The 13955-nt window shown below is 47.9% G+C and overlaps 1 protein-coding gene across 3 annotated transcripts in view; it reads left to right on the forward strand.

Annotated features, from left to right (window-relative positions):
• Nucleotides 1–13955, forward strand: part of TRAF3 (TNF receptor associated factor 3) — a 115645-nt gene that overhangs the window by 38332 nt on the left and 63358 nt on the right. The window contains exon 1 of one of the 3 annotated variants that reach the window (XM_005695421.3): nucleotides 10986–11178. The exons of the other annotated variants lie outside the window; for them this stretch is intronic. The gene's annotated coding sequence lies outside the window, so the exon portion shown is untranslated. Of the gene's footprint in view, nucleotides 1–10985; nucleotides 11179–13955 lie in introns of those variants that run through there. 3 annotated transcript variants of the gene reach the window in all.

Below are 13955 nucleotides of genomic sequence, written 5' to 3' on the forward strand. Positions count from 1 at the left end.
GTGAATGTGCGTGCGTGTGTGTGCAGTGTCCTGGCCCTCGGCTTGCCTGCGGGCAGCCTGGCGTGGGCTGGCCGTCCTGAAGGCCCCCAGCGTGGTCGCCGCCCCGTGTGCTGGTGTGGGCCTGCCGAGCTCCATCCACCTGAGGAGCTCTCCAGCGACACCGCGGGACTCCGGGAGCGCCTGGCTCCAGGGAGGCGGCCCTGTCTGCTTCTGCTTCCAGGAGGTCTGAGAGGTTGGTTTTGGAGAGGGAGGCCCCGGTTAGAAAGACCCACGTTCAAAATTCCGAACTTGTGAAAAGAAGAAGAAAGGCCTAGTGTCTGTCTTCGTTGGAAATGTGTGCAGTCTGGCTGTTTGCAGATCGGTTCCCCTGTGCGTTGAAACTGTACTGAGGTCTTGACTGCATGGGACTGCTTTTATTTTGTGGAAAGAGTCTAGACAGTGCTGCCCGGGGGGCTGAGGTCTGAGGTAGCCCCGCGGCAAGGACGGCTCCTGAGAGAAGCCTCAGGTTCCCAGAGGACACTTCGCCCTCCTTCTCGCTGTTCACAGACGTTCGGACCATATAGTTTAAACTTTAATCCTGAAGAAGGCTCGGCCTCCAGGCTCGTGGCGCTAGGTGTGCCCTACCTGCAGGCCCTGGTTAGGAGTTGCCACCTGACAGTCCTTTATCTCACCGGGAGGAGACCGAGGCCCAGACGAGTTAGGCTGCTTGGTCAGGGTCCCCGAGCAGGTCACAGCCAGCTCGGGGACCAGAGGCCTGCTCGGCCTCCTCCTGAGGGTCCTTTCCTGACAGTAGAGGTGTGCTCTCAGGCCGCTGTTTTCCGCTTTCCTTTTTTATCCAAAGAGACCTACCGTAGGGACTGAAGTAGTGCTCTCCAGTTGACAGTTGTGAATATTCCTGCCTTCCCCTCCTTCTCTCCTCCACCACTCATGGAGCACAATGTGTTGGAGACTCCAGGGGTGGGGTGGAGGAGGGCACAGCTCTGCCCCCAGGCCACGTGCCATCCTGAGGGATTAGTGTGTGGGGCATGCGGCCTGTGGGCCCAAATGAATTCTGCCTTCACAGTGGCACTTTGGCCTGTCTGAGGTGTTTTCCAGAGAAGCTCACTGCCCAGTGGTCACCGGGGGTGAAGCTGAATCATCACCTGTTGACTCAAGGTCACAGTACTGTGCTCACTGGGGCAGAATAACCTAGCAATATTGGGTGCAGCCTCAAAGTTACACCTTGTTACAGGTAATAAGAGGTTCAGCTCACGAGGTGTAAAGTACAACTTGATAGGGTCCTGGTGGCTCAGATGGTAAAGAACCTGCCTGCACTGCAGGCAGGTGACCTGGGTTTGATCCCTGGGTCGGGAAGATCCCCTGGAGAAGGGAATGGCAACCCACTCCTGTATTCTTGCCTGGAGAATCCTGTGGACAGAGGAGCCTGGTGGGCTACAGTCCACGGGGTCGGGAAGAGTCGGACACGACTGAGCGACTGACACATCATCCCATGTTAAATGTTGGCTAACCCAGAGTTTTTTTAAAAAAGATTTTGGTCACCTCACCTGGCATGTGAGGTCTTAGTTCCCGGACCAGGGATCAAAGCTACACCCCCTGCACTAGAAGCTCAGGGTCTTAACCAGTGGACCGCCAGGGGAGTCCCCCAACCCAGACTTTTAATTTGCTGGTCTTCCGGAAGATTGAGATTGTCTTACAGACCGTGTTTTCCTCAGTGGCGCCTCCCGTCCTGCAGACGGCCTCACTATGGGGCTTTGGCCAGGAGACGAGTCTCTGCTCCTTCTCTGTGACCTGGGGCCGGGTGTGTGACCCACCTCCCCCGCTGGCATGGCAGGAGTGATGCTGTGTGCCTTCCAAGCTAGGTCTTAAAGATACGGAGCAGCTTTCACCTGGCTTCTCTTTGGGGGACACTTGCTGTGGGGAAAGCCATTCTGAGGCCTCAGTCAGCAGCCTCCCGGCAGGCGAGACACATCCTGGCAGGTGACTCTGCATTCTACTCTTCTCGCTTCTCAGCCAAGACCCCAGACACCATGGAGCAGAGCTGTGCCCAGTCCAGATCCGCAGCCCACAGAGGCTGAGACAAGTGGAGGTTTAGGCCGCTCTGTTTGGGGTGGTCTATCAAATCCCTTACGGTTATGTAGTGGAGGTGATGAATAGATTCAAGGGATTAGATCTAATAGACAGAATGCCTGAAGAACTATGGATGGAGGTTTGTAACATTGTACAGGGGTTGGTGACCAAAACCATCCCCAAGAAAAAGACACGCAACAAGGCAAAGCGATAGTCTGAGGAAGCTTTACAGATAGCTGAGGAAAGAAAAGCGAGAGGCAAAGGAAAAAAAGAGATTCCCAACTGAATGCAGAGCTCCAGAAAATAGCAAGGAGAGATAAGAAAGTCTTAAGTGAACAATGCAAAGTAATCGAGGAAAACAATAGAACTGGAGAGACTAGAGATCTCTTCAAGAAAATTGCAGATATCAAGGAAATATTTCATGCAAGGGTGGGCAGAATAAAGGACAGAAATGGTATGGACCTACAGAGGCCGAAGATATTAAGAACAGATGGCAAGAATACACAGAAGAACTGAACAAAAAAAGGTCTTAATGACCTGGATAACCAGGATGGTCTGATCACTCACCCAGAGCCAGACATCCTAGGTGCCAAGTCAAGTGGTCCTTAGGAAGCTTTACAACAGACAAAGCCAGTGGAGGTGGTGGAATTCCAGCTCTGCCTTTTCAAATCCTAAAAGGTGATGCTGTTGAAGTGCTGTACTCAATATGCCAGCAAATTTGGAAAACTCAGCTGTGGCCGCAGGACTGGAAAAGGTCAGTTTTCATTCCAGTCCCAAAGGACAAAGCCAAAGAATGTTCAAACTACTGTACAATTGCGCTCATTTCACCTATAAATAAGGTCATGTTCAAAATCGCTCAAGCTAGTCTTCAGCAGTACATGAAGCTGGAACTTGCAGATGTTCAAGCTGGATTTAGGAGAGGCAAAGGAACCAGAAATCAAATAGTCAACAACCGCTGGATCATAGAGACAGCAAGGGGATTCCAAAAAAATATGTACTTCCGCTTCACTGACTCCGCTAAAGCCTTTGACTGTGTGGATCACAACAAACTGTGGAAAATTCTTAAAGAGGTGGAAATACCAGACCACCTTACCTGCCTCCTGAGAAAACTGTATGTGGATCAAGAAGCAACAGTTGGAACCAGACGTGGAACAACAGACTGTCTCAAAATTGGGAAAGGAGTATGGCAATGCCGGATATTGTCACCCTGCTTATTTATTTTATATGCAGAGTACATCATGAGAAGCACCAGGCTGAATGAATCCCAAGCTGGAATCAAGATTGCTGGGAGAAATATCAACCTCAGATATGCAGATGATAACCGCTGTAATGACAGAAAGTAAAGAGAAACTAAATAACCTCTTGATGAAGGTGAAAGAGAAGAGTGAAAAGGCTGGCTTAAAACTCAGCATTCAAAAACTAAGATCATGGCATCTGATCCCATCACTTCATGGCAAACAGAAAAGGGAAAAAGTGGAAGCATTGACAGATTTTCTTTTCTTGGGCTCTAAAATCACTGTGGAAGGTGACTGCAGCCATGAAATTAAAAGGCATTTGCTCCTTGGAAGGAAAGCTGTGACAAACCTAGATAGCGTCTTAAAAAGCAGAGACATCACTCGGCTGACAAAGATCCATAAAGTCAAAGCTATAGTTTTTCCAGTAGTCATGTATGGATGTGAGAGTTGGACCATAAAGAAGGCTGAGCCTGAAGAATTGATGCTTTTAAACTGTGGTGCTGGAGAGGATTCTTGAGAGTCCCTTGGACAGCAACGAAATCAAACTAGTCAATCCTAAAGGAAATCAACCCCAAATATCCATTGGAAGAACTGATGCTGAAGCTCTAATACTTTGGCCACAAGATGCGAAGAGCCAGCTAATTGGAAAAGACCCTGGTGCTGAGAATGATTGAGGGCAGGAGGAGAAGGTGGTGGGGATAGCAGAGGATGAGATGATTAGATAACATCACCGACTCACTGGACAGGACTTTGAGCAAACGCCAGGAGATAGCAGAGGACAGAGGACCCTGGTGGGCTGCAGTCCGTGCAACTGAACAACATTACGAAGCCTAGTTACTGCAGTCCTTAGTGTTTCCATTCACCAATATTAGATATGGCATTTTATTACATGCTACATGTAGAAAAATTAAGAAATTACTGTTTTTTAAAAAAATAATTAGCTATAAAAATTTTAATAACAGCTTTTGGGAGATAATTTGCATAATGTAAGCTCTCCCCTCTTCTAGCACACAGTTCAGTAGTTTTCTGTACATTCCCAGTTGTTCATCCAGCACAATTTTATCACCTCAAAATGATCATCAGACTCTTAACCTAGTTTATTCAGCAGACACATACAAGCGGAAGATTAGAATTCCCGTACACTGTGTTGAGCTGTGGTGCTGTGTGTCTGGGACCTAGTAGGTTCTCAGGCCGTGCTTATTGAGATGTGTGCGTGCTCAGTTGCTCAGTCCTGTCCAGCTCTATGCGGCCCCGTGGACCGTAGCCTGCCAAGCTCCTGTGCCCATGGAATTTCCCGGGCAAAACTACTGGAGTGGGTTGCCATTTTTTACCCCCAGGGCTCTTCCCAACCTAGGGCTGGAACCCGTGTCTCCTGCGGCTCCTGCATTGGCAGCGGATTCTTTGCCACGAGCTCCACCTGGTTTGTCAATGTGTGAATTCACGTGGAAGGGTGGAGACGCTAACCTGGCAAATTGAACTGGGCTTGGCTGCAACCCTTTGAGCATCTGTTATGTACAGGGATTCACACTGGGTCTGTGGTGAGAGGGTGCCTGAAACTGGGTTTTCATGGAGAGGGCAGTAAGGAAAGTGCTGGAGGGACAGAGACCGTGCTGCCAAAGGGTAGGGCGTCTCTGGACGCGTCCCTGTCAAGGGAGAAGGAACGTGGTGTTTGCTGGGCGGGGGCAGATTCAGACTGAGTTGCGCCTGCGCCTCCTCCATGAGTACCACACGTGCTCATGTCCCGCTGTGGGCTGTGGGCACATGCAGAAGCTGACCACCTGGGCGGAAGCCAGGACAGCCCACGGAGGGCAGGGCTGCTGACATCCCAGGCCAGGGGTCAGCACACTTGCTATGGTAAATGTTTTAGGCTTTGTGGGCCAGTCCGGCATCTCCGCCGTCGGAGGCAGTGAGTGAACCGAGGAGCAGGGCTGCGTTCCAGCCGCAGGATCCGTCTGTGCCCCCTGCCGGGTCCCTGGCCCTGAGGCAGGTGGGGCTGGCGCTGCCCGTCTCCTGCCCAGGCTGCGGGGCCGTCGGGGCCGTGGGTTCTCAGCGCCCGGCTGCTGCCCCGGCCCAGAGCCCTTAGCAGGGCAGCCCCCACCTCTGGCAGGTTGGAGCTCTGGCTCAGGACCCGGCAGGAGCTCAGCAGTGTCTGAATAGCTTCGGAGCCCCTGGAAAGTGATAGGGCTGTCGGCTTTGGGGGTGGTGGGCGAAGATGACGGAGGCAGTAAGGCAGGCTAGACCCCGTCACTTAGTGGGCATGCGGTAGAATGTGCGGAAACCTGGGACAGTGAGGAGGTTAGCATGCAGACTTCAGAGATTTCCTCCAGGACCAGGGGTCAGTCACTGAAGTGAGGTTAAATTACCTGTCAGGGGAACTGCGTCAGGAGCCTTAGAAGTAACCTTTCAGGCAGAGAACATTTCTGCTTTTTAGATCTTGGGAGACACTGGTTTTGTTGTTGTTTTAATGGAATCATGTAATCTAAATGCCTTAGCTAAGAGTCTAATTAATCAGGCCCCAGGACTTCCTGGTGGTCCAGTGGGTAAGACTGCACTTCCACTGCGGGGGGTGCGAGTTTGATCCTTCATCTCGGATTTAAGATTCCAGCTACTGCATGGTCAAAAAAAGTCTAATAATCAGGTCTCTAAAGCAGATGCCTTAATAAACTGCAAGGTGTTCAGTTCCCCAGGGAGTTTAGACGAACTGAAGCCCCAGGGAAGAAGGCCAGCGCACTCTTGGACTGTTCCCTGTTCACATCCTGGTTGCGAGTATCAGGCACCTGCGATAAACCTGCAGTGGGTCCCACAGTGTCGTCTCATTACAGTTGTTCTTTGGTTTAGAAGAATAAAAATTCCTTTAATTGAAGGAGGAAGGTATCTTGGCAAGTCAAAAAAAAATACACTCAATTAAAAATGATGAACTGTCTCAGGCCTGCGTGTGTGTGTTTGCTGCTGCTGTTCCATTGCTCAGTCGTATCCAACTCGGTGACGCCATGGACTGTAGCCCGCTAGACTCCTCTGCCCATGAGGTTTCCCAGGCAAGAATACTGGAGTGGGTGGCTGTTCGTACCTCCGGAATCTTCCCAACCCAGGGATTGAAGCTGCATTTCCTGCATCGGCAGGCGGATTCTTTACCTCTGAGCCACATGGGAAGCTCCCTTCATGTTACAAAATGGCATTTCACACGCAAATTCATTAATTAGGATTATCTTGCAGGGGTCTTCAGATCCTTGTCAGCACAAGTACCCCTTTCACACGCTTGCCCTGTAGCCTGTGCTCGGCAGTAGGACATCTGAAACAAGGTGACTCCTGTCTCCCGAGAGACTCCACTGTTGCATCTTAACTGTGTCCCTGAACTCCCAGCTTACAGAGAAAGAGCTAGTCAGGATGGGGCTTGGGTTTGCTGTGCCCTGAACACACACCTTTGATACTCTGGGGGATTGAGACATCGATTGTGAAATGTTAAAACCTCAGGAAAGGATTTCATTCCGTCTTTTTCACTGAAACCCACCCCAGTGTGCAGAGGGGTGTGTTTGAGCCCTGGCCTCTGGGCTCCCATCCTGCCTCCTGGGGTGACCTTCACCCCCACCCCCAGCCATAGGTCTTGTTGCCCAGGGTATTGGAATCTTGGCCTGGAACTTCAAGTCCAAACCCACGGACTTGTTCTGCCTTGGACTTGGAGAATCGCGCTGACGGTTTTGTCATTCATCACCAGGAGTAGTGTGGCATGTTACAACAGATCTGTTTTCTATGTTGAGATTTGTGCCACTAAAAGTTCTGTTTATGATATTAATTTAGAACAAGGCTTCTGTTAATGAGTTGTTGAAAAACAGCTCCTGTACACCTTTAATAAAGATACTTTTGAAATGTAATTTAGTGCATGAAAGTGAATTACTTTGGAGGTTTTAGTTTGTCACTTGGAAAAGAATGTGAGAAGAAAAGAATCTTTCTTTCTTTTATTTTTTGGATATGCAGCATGGCTTGTGGGATCTTAGTTTCTGACCAGGGATTGAATCTGGGCCCTGAGGAGTGAGAGCGCAGAGTCCTGACCACTGGACTGCCAGGGAATTCCCGAAAAAGATCTTTTCAGTGAACACACTTTCTAACCTCTGGCCAGCAACCCACTCTTTCAGTTAATATTTATTAGTTTTTATCAAGCACTAATGTTTGTTAATAAATATAGTATATTATTATATTTGTATATGTACTTACATCCTTGTGCTAAATATATGTTAGTGTATATGTTTCTGTGTTATACACTTACTATATATAAACATGTATAAATATATATATACTCATTATATATACATGCACACACTCATTAAAATCAAACAGAAGTATAGCAAAATGTTTGATGCCCTAGGATTATCATGGGATTTTTTTTCCCCCCCTATAAAACCAGAAACTGAGTTGATGTTCAGCATGAGCCCCTTTGAGAATTTCAGAAATCATTGATTTCTTCTGCTCCTTTGGATGAGGCGTGCCTCCCTTGGGCGGTTTTCCCGTTGCTCACGTCCACTCCCCCCGGGCGGGCAGCTCTGGAAAGCGGGCCCTCTGCTGCTTGCCCCCTCCTCCTCATGCTGAGCCTGCCCCACCCTGGGCACTTGGATGCTCCGGAATTCCCGGGGAGACTGGGTCCCAGAGTTCTTCTCCGGGGAGGTGGTTGTGATCTGTACCCATCTTGCCTTTGTGGAGCTGTCTTGGAGGTTTTTAAGTGTTTTCTGATTCAGCCAAGAAATCTTTTTTCCATTACTAGCTTCCTATTTTTTCAAGTCATTGAATAGTTCTATTTTCTTCCTTCTCCAAGGATGTGGAAACTACTAAGAATAGATGACTCTGTGTGGGTTCTTCCCTCCTTTGCTCTCCCTCAAGTTCTTCTTGTAAGTGGACCAGTGGATTGTAGGGGGACAGAGGTGGAGGGATCCTTCCAGTTCAGTGATAAAGATTCTTTAGGAGGATGAGGTCGTTTTGAGAAACTAGTAAAACCTGTTCTGGTGCTTTCGATACTTTATAGGAAATTCTCTTTCATTTTTCTCATGACAGGTGCCAGATGGTGGGAAGGGACAAGTCATTCAAGAATATCTATCAGGGACCTGTGAGAATGGCCGCTGGGGTCACACAGGCCTCGCTTTTGCCCCGCCTGCCCTGGACCTCCTGGGACTCGGGGGCTGGGTGCAGGGCACGGAGCCGGCGCTCTGGGCCCCTGGTGTGGACGTGTTTGCTCCCTGCCCTTCGTCAGGGCGCGCTTGGCTTGCCGGGTCCCGTCTGTCCTGGCATAGCTGAGCAGCACTGCTCTAACCTGCAAATAAAGATTTATTTTCACATTATTCTGATGGAAAATTTTATTAATGTAAGCATTTTATTCTTATAAAAAGTGTTTACAGAGTATTTTGTGTTCAAAGTATTGATTAATTTAGGGGAAAACCTAAGAGATTTGATGTTGTGTAATAAACCTCTGTTTAAATTCACTGAGTAAACTGCAGTGAATCATAACTCTATTAAGCAAAAGCCAACATTGCAGAATGGAGTTTATTTGAAAGACCGATTAGGTGAAAATTTCAGGGTGACTTGACAAGGTTTCACATTTTTGTATAGTTCTAAGTTAAAATGATGTGAACAGGCAGATGCCACTTTGGAAACTTTGCACTGGGGAGTCTAGCAATCTTAGCAACAGGGGTCAGATTTGATTAGGAAGTATATTTATTCTAGAGGCTTTATGTAGCGTGAAGAATATTAAATTCAAAGTGATCACAAAAATACCACACTAAATATTGATATAAATTTCAACATGACTGTATAAAAATATTTCAGGTGTATATTTTAAGACTAAAGTGAGTATGGAGTGGTAATGGGTGTTCGTTCACCATTTCAGGGGAGTAAGAAGACTTCAGAGAAACTTATGACAATGTCAGAAACAAAACCAAACTCACTGTTGCCTCTTAGTTCCAAACCATGGCTTGTTTCACCCAGGGGCAGTTTTAACTAACTCTGTTCCCCAGTGCGATGGGGCAGTCATTTTGCTCTTAGCTCCTGTCCTCGTCCTTGTTCAGATCTATTCGGATAATGGTTTTCAAAAGTAAGCAAAGTAATTCCATTCAGTTCTCATATTAAAGTAGCTAGAAACTAAGCAAACAATTACTTAAATGATGTGAGAAAGTTCGCTTTAGCCTAGCCAAGGTCTCCGCTAGTGATAAAGATTCTTGAAGTCAGAACTAGCTTTGCTTGGCTCAGCTAAAGGTGCTTTTTAAGTCCATCTGGTCGTGAGTGTGATGTGTTAGTCGTAAGGGGATAAAGAAACCCAGGGATGTCAGTGCTGACATTCTAAACAGTGAGAAAGGATGCTTGGTTTTAGAAAGAGCAAATGCTTCCATCAGGGATTGCTGGCGTCTTGGGAATTTTGAGGTGTGTGTTTTACGTCTTGCGGAGCCATCGTGGCAAGCTCGCACGGAGGGCGCACTGGTCCTTGATACCAGGCTTTAGTCCTGGTGACTCTGAACTTTGGACAGGTTGCTAAATGTCATTCTTTTAGTTCCTCAATAGACCAAGGAGGAATTTGGACTGTATTACCTTTTACAGATAATTTGAGTGTGCAAGTAGCAAATCGATTTTCCGGCATAAATCTGTGTGGATTCCCACGACAACCTGAGTCAGCCACTATCCGATGACAGACACGCAGGTGAAGAAGAGAGGTCCCGGGGGCAGATGGCGCCCCTCACTTGCTCATGGGTGACGTCGCGAAGTTGCTGAATATTTGTTTCTGTGTCTTCATCTCCATAACGGAGGTGGGAAGGCAAAAGGTATTTGTAGAGTTGTGAGGAGTAAACGAAGAGCTGCAAGGTTGAGTTAATAATAATTATTAAAATACAAGCTGCAATATGTATTGAGTGTTTCCAGTGTGGTGGGCACATTGCAAGTGTTGAGGATGCAAGCGTGCAGGAGACATGGCTGTGTCTTCAGGAGGCCCGCCGTCAGGTGCGACTGGCGTCCTCGTGGTACAGACCAGGGTGTGCCAAGGGCCACTCTCCCTGGGAAGGGAAGGATGGCAGAAAGATGCGGGTCTAGTCCACCTTCATTAAAAGGAGTCTCGTTCCACGGAAATCAAGGGCTTGCCTGTGTGCCTGGCACCTGCGGGAGACTACAGGGATCATGGTCCCAGCCCTAAAATCAGTGAAAAACTGAGAATTAGTGTGAAAACTAGATTTCAAGGCCCTTGAATATAGTCTTGAGGATGAAGCATCTGCCAGGACAGCGGAGGGTGCGAGAGAGGGGGCACGGCGGGCGGGGGCGCGGTGAGCCCCCCTCGTGGTGCGTGGAGGTGGGCCAGCCAGGCTTGAGGGCGAGCACGCTGGGGGGCGACTGGCCTCAGGCCAGGTCAGGACACAGGGGAGAGCAGGCTCTTCATGAGTTTGCATTTTTGAGTTGTTACATTTGTTTGAGTTTCATGAGTTCTAGACTGTTTCTTCACAGACATTAAAATCTTTCATTTCATAGTTTTTTATTTCTTCACCAAATTTAACACCATCATATTTTCAAAAATACCTTCATTTTATTGGAGGAGTAGAGTTGATTTCCAGTGTCGTGTTAGTTTCAGGCGTACAGCAAAGTGAGTCAGCGATACGTGTACACGTATCTATTCCTTTTCCGTGTAGATTGTCGCAGAAGACTGAGCAGTGTCCCCTGTGCTGTCCAGCAGGTGCTTGCTGGTTGCCTGTGTCACATGGACGGGTGGGCCCACGTCCGGCCTCAGCTCCTAGTGTGTCCTTCCCCGCCACGTCGCCCACGTCCGGCCTCAGCTCCTAGTGTGTCCTTCCCCGCCACGTCGCCCCTTCGGGAACCATAGTTTGCTTTCAGTATCTGTAAGTCTGCTTCTAGTTTGTAGGTAAGTTCATTTGTATCTTTTTCTTAAAATTAGATTCCACATACAGGTAATACCACATATTTGTCTTTGTCTGACTTACCTCACTTAGTGTAATTATCTCTAGATCCATAGTTATTGCTGGCATAGTGTTTTAAATTAAGAAAAGAAATTCTTTGGGAGGACATATACCCAGGAAAAGCAAATCATAGTTCAAAAAGACGCAGGAGCCTTAATATTCACTGCAGCACTGTTTACAATAACCAGGATATGGACGCACCCTAAATGCCCATCAACAGAGGAGCGGATAAAGAAGATGTGTGTGTGTGTGTGTGTGTGTGTGTGTGTGTACACTACACAATGGAATATTTCTCGGCCGTAAAAAAGAACAAAATTGGGTCATTTATAGAGACACAGATGGACCCAGAGACAGTCATTGTCATCCAGAGTGACGTAAGTCAGAAAGAAAAAACCAGATGTCATTTATTCACACATATATGTGGAATCTGAAAAAAGCCGGTATAAACAATCTTACTTACCAAGCAGAAATAGAGACACAGATGTAGAGAACAGACGAATGGATACCAAGGGGGAAGGGATGGCAGGGACCGGGAGACGAGCGCTGATGCGCACACACTGATGCTACGCCTGAGAGACTAACAGGCAGCTGGCGAGAACCCGCTGGGTAGCGCAGGGAGCTCTCGGTGCTCTGTGGCGGCCTGAGAGGAGAGGAGATCCGCAGCGAAGAGGGTGGATGTGCATAAAGGAGAGGGTCTGGCTGGGTCACTCTTCTGTGTGGCAGAAACTAACACCGCGTTGTAAAGCAACTACTCCAGACAAATCTTTTGAAAAGAAAAATGCTCATTTTAGTCATCACACTTGCAGGCATGTTTTTGCACCTGTGCCTTAGAAAACTAAATGGATCATATGCAGAAACTGGACTCTGTGTAGCAGTCCTCTGCTTGGTGCGTGGATGGGTGTCTTCAGTTTGCCCAGTGCTTTACTGTTCCATTAGCCATAGAGAAGCGGGAGCTGGGGATGCTTGGGAGATGAGCTGGCTGGCTTCCGAAGAACGGTGCTCCTGCTGCACTGGGACAGGGACTTCGCTGGTTGATTTGCTTTGAGTTGAATTCGTGTGTTCAGAGCCTGGACTCCTGCAATCAATACATTCCCCAGCTTTCCCCAATCAATACATTGACTCGGTGGCACTTGCTGTGGATAGTGGTTCTTGTTATGCGTCGTAATGCAGATGTGTTGACCAGCTGTTACATAATTATAGTATTGTTTTATAGTCCCATTGTCTGTGTGCATATATATTATTTAATGATAAGTGTTTATATTCTCACACCGTGTTCCTGTCTACAACATGGATACGTATGGGAACTGTTCACAGAAGACTGCAGTTGCAGACAGAAGTAATTAGAGCAGAATGGCTCTTCACATTGCAGCATTTTCTGTTTCTGAGAAAGAAAACATTAAACCCTTGTAGTCGTCACACATTAGTATGATGCTGCTTGGCAAGAGACTTGTTCCTGGAGTCGTCCATTCCCTTTGATGGAATAACAGACACCGGGTTTACTGCCCACCAGGATTGGGCTGGGGGCTTCCCCGGTGGCGCTAAGAAGTAAAGAGCCCACTTGGCCATTTTGGCGATATGAGAGATGCTGGTTTCGTCCCTGGATCGGGAAGACCCCCTGGAGGAGGGCGTAGCAGCCTGCTCCAACATTCTTGCCTGAAGAATCCCATGGACAGAGGAGCCTTGTGGGCTGCAGTCCATGGGGTCGGAAAGAGTCGGACACAGCAAGAGGGCTGAGGAGAGTGAGGCACTGGCCTCAGGCGCCGAATTTCAGGATGCCCCAGAAAACTCAGTAGTTGAGATTGATAACATTTTAATGCAATACTTTGAGAAAATCGAATTTAATGCAAAAAAAAAAAAAAATCCATGGTGGAAAAATGTCAAATCTTAAATAAAGACAGGGTCAGTGTTAATTTTTCCTTTGCTTCAGCTCCAGTATGGCTTGGCTCCACACTCTTACTGATACTATCCTTATTTAAGACGTTGATATTTTGCCTCACATAGATTGTTTGCGTTAATTTTGATTTTACCCCATCACTGAGTATTTTGTCACGCCCTGAAAATCTGTACCTGTGGCAGGTGCTTCGCTAACCTCACCCCGGCCCCAAACCTGACTTTCATCTTCACAAACTTGAAGACCGGACATAATGTGTGGAACAATAGTTTTCAGACATTGGTTAACAGGAAGGTTAGGATTGTGTTCCCTGAAATAAGGGAAACAAGTGGAATGAACCCTGTAAGTGTTCTAGCTTATTCTCTAGGGCTAGGAGTAAAGACACTTTTTGAGATAAAGGGCCAGTTAGAGAGTCTCCAGGCTTTGTAGACCAGATGGTCCCTATCACAGCCCCATTCAACTCTGGTACTCTCTGTGGCTGCTTTCATACCAAGTATGTAAATGAGTGGCCATGGATGTGCTCCAGTAAAACTTTATTTATAAAAACAGCAGCAAGTTGGATTTAATCCTCAGGCTATAGTTTGCCAGTCCTGGTCTAGAGACAGTTTCTGCATTACAGGTCAGGGGAGAGAAACGAAACAGAGCCCCTAGCCTTACTGAAGTGACAAAACAGATGAGAGTTTGGGGAGGACGCAGCTAGAATTTGAGGGGCAAAGTATAGGAGAGTAGAGAGCTACTTAGGGAACCCCAGGGGTCTGCAGAAGGACCCCCACCCCCAAGATTTGGGCTGGTCTACACATGCAACTCCGGGAGTTGGTGATGGACAGGGAA

Source organism: Capra hircus, chromosome 21 (assembly GCF_001704415.2).
Source record: "Capra hircus breed San Clemente chromosome 21, ASM170441v1, whole genome shotgun sequence".
Taxonomy (NCBI): domain Eukaryota; kingdom Metazoa; phylum Chordata; class Mammalia; order Artiodactyla; family Bovidae; genus Capra; species Capra hircus.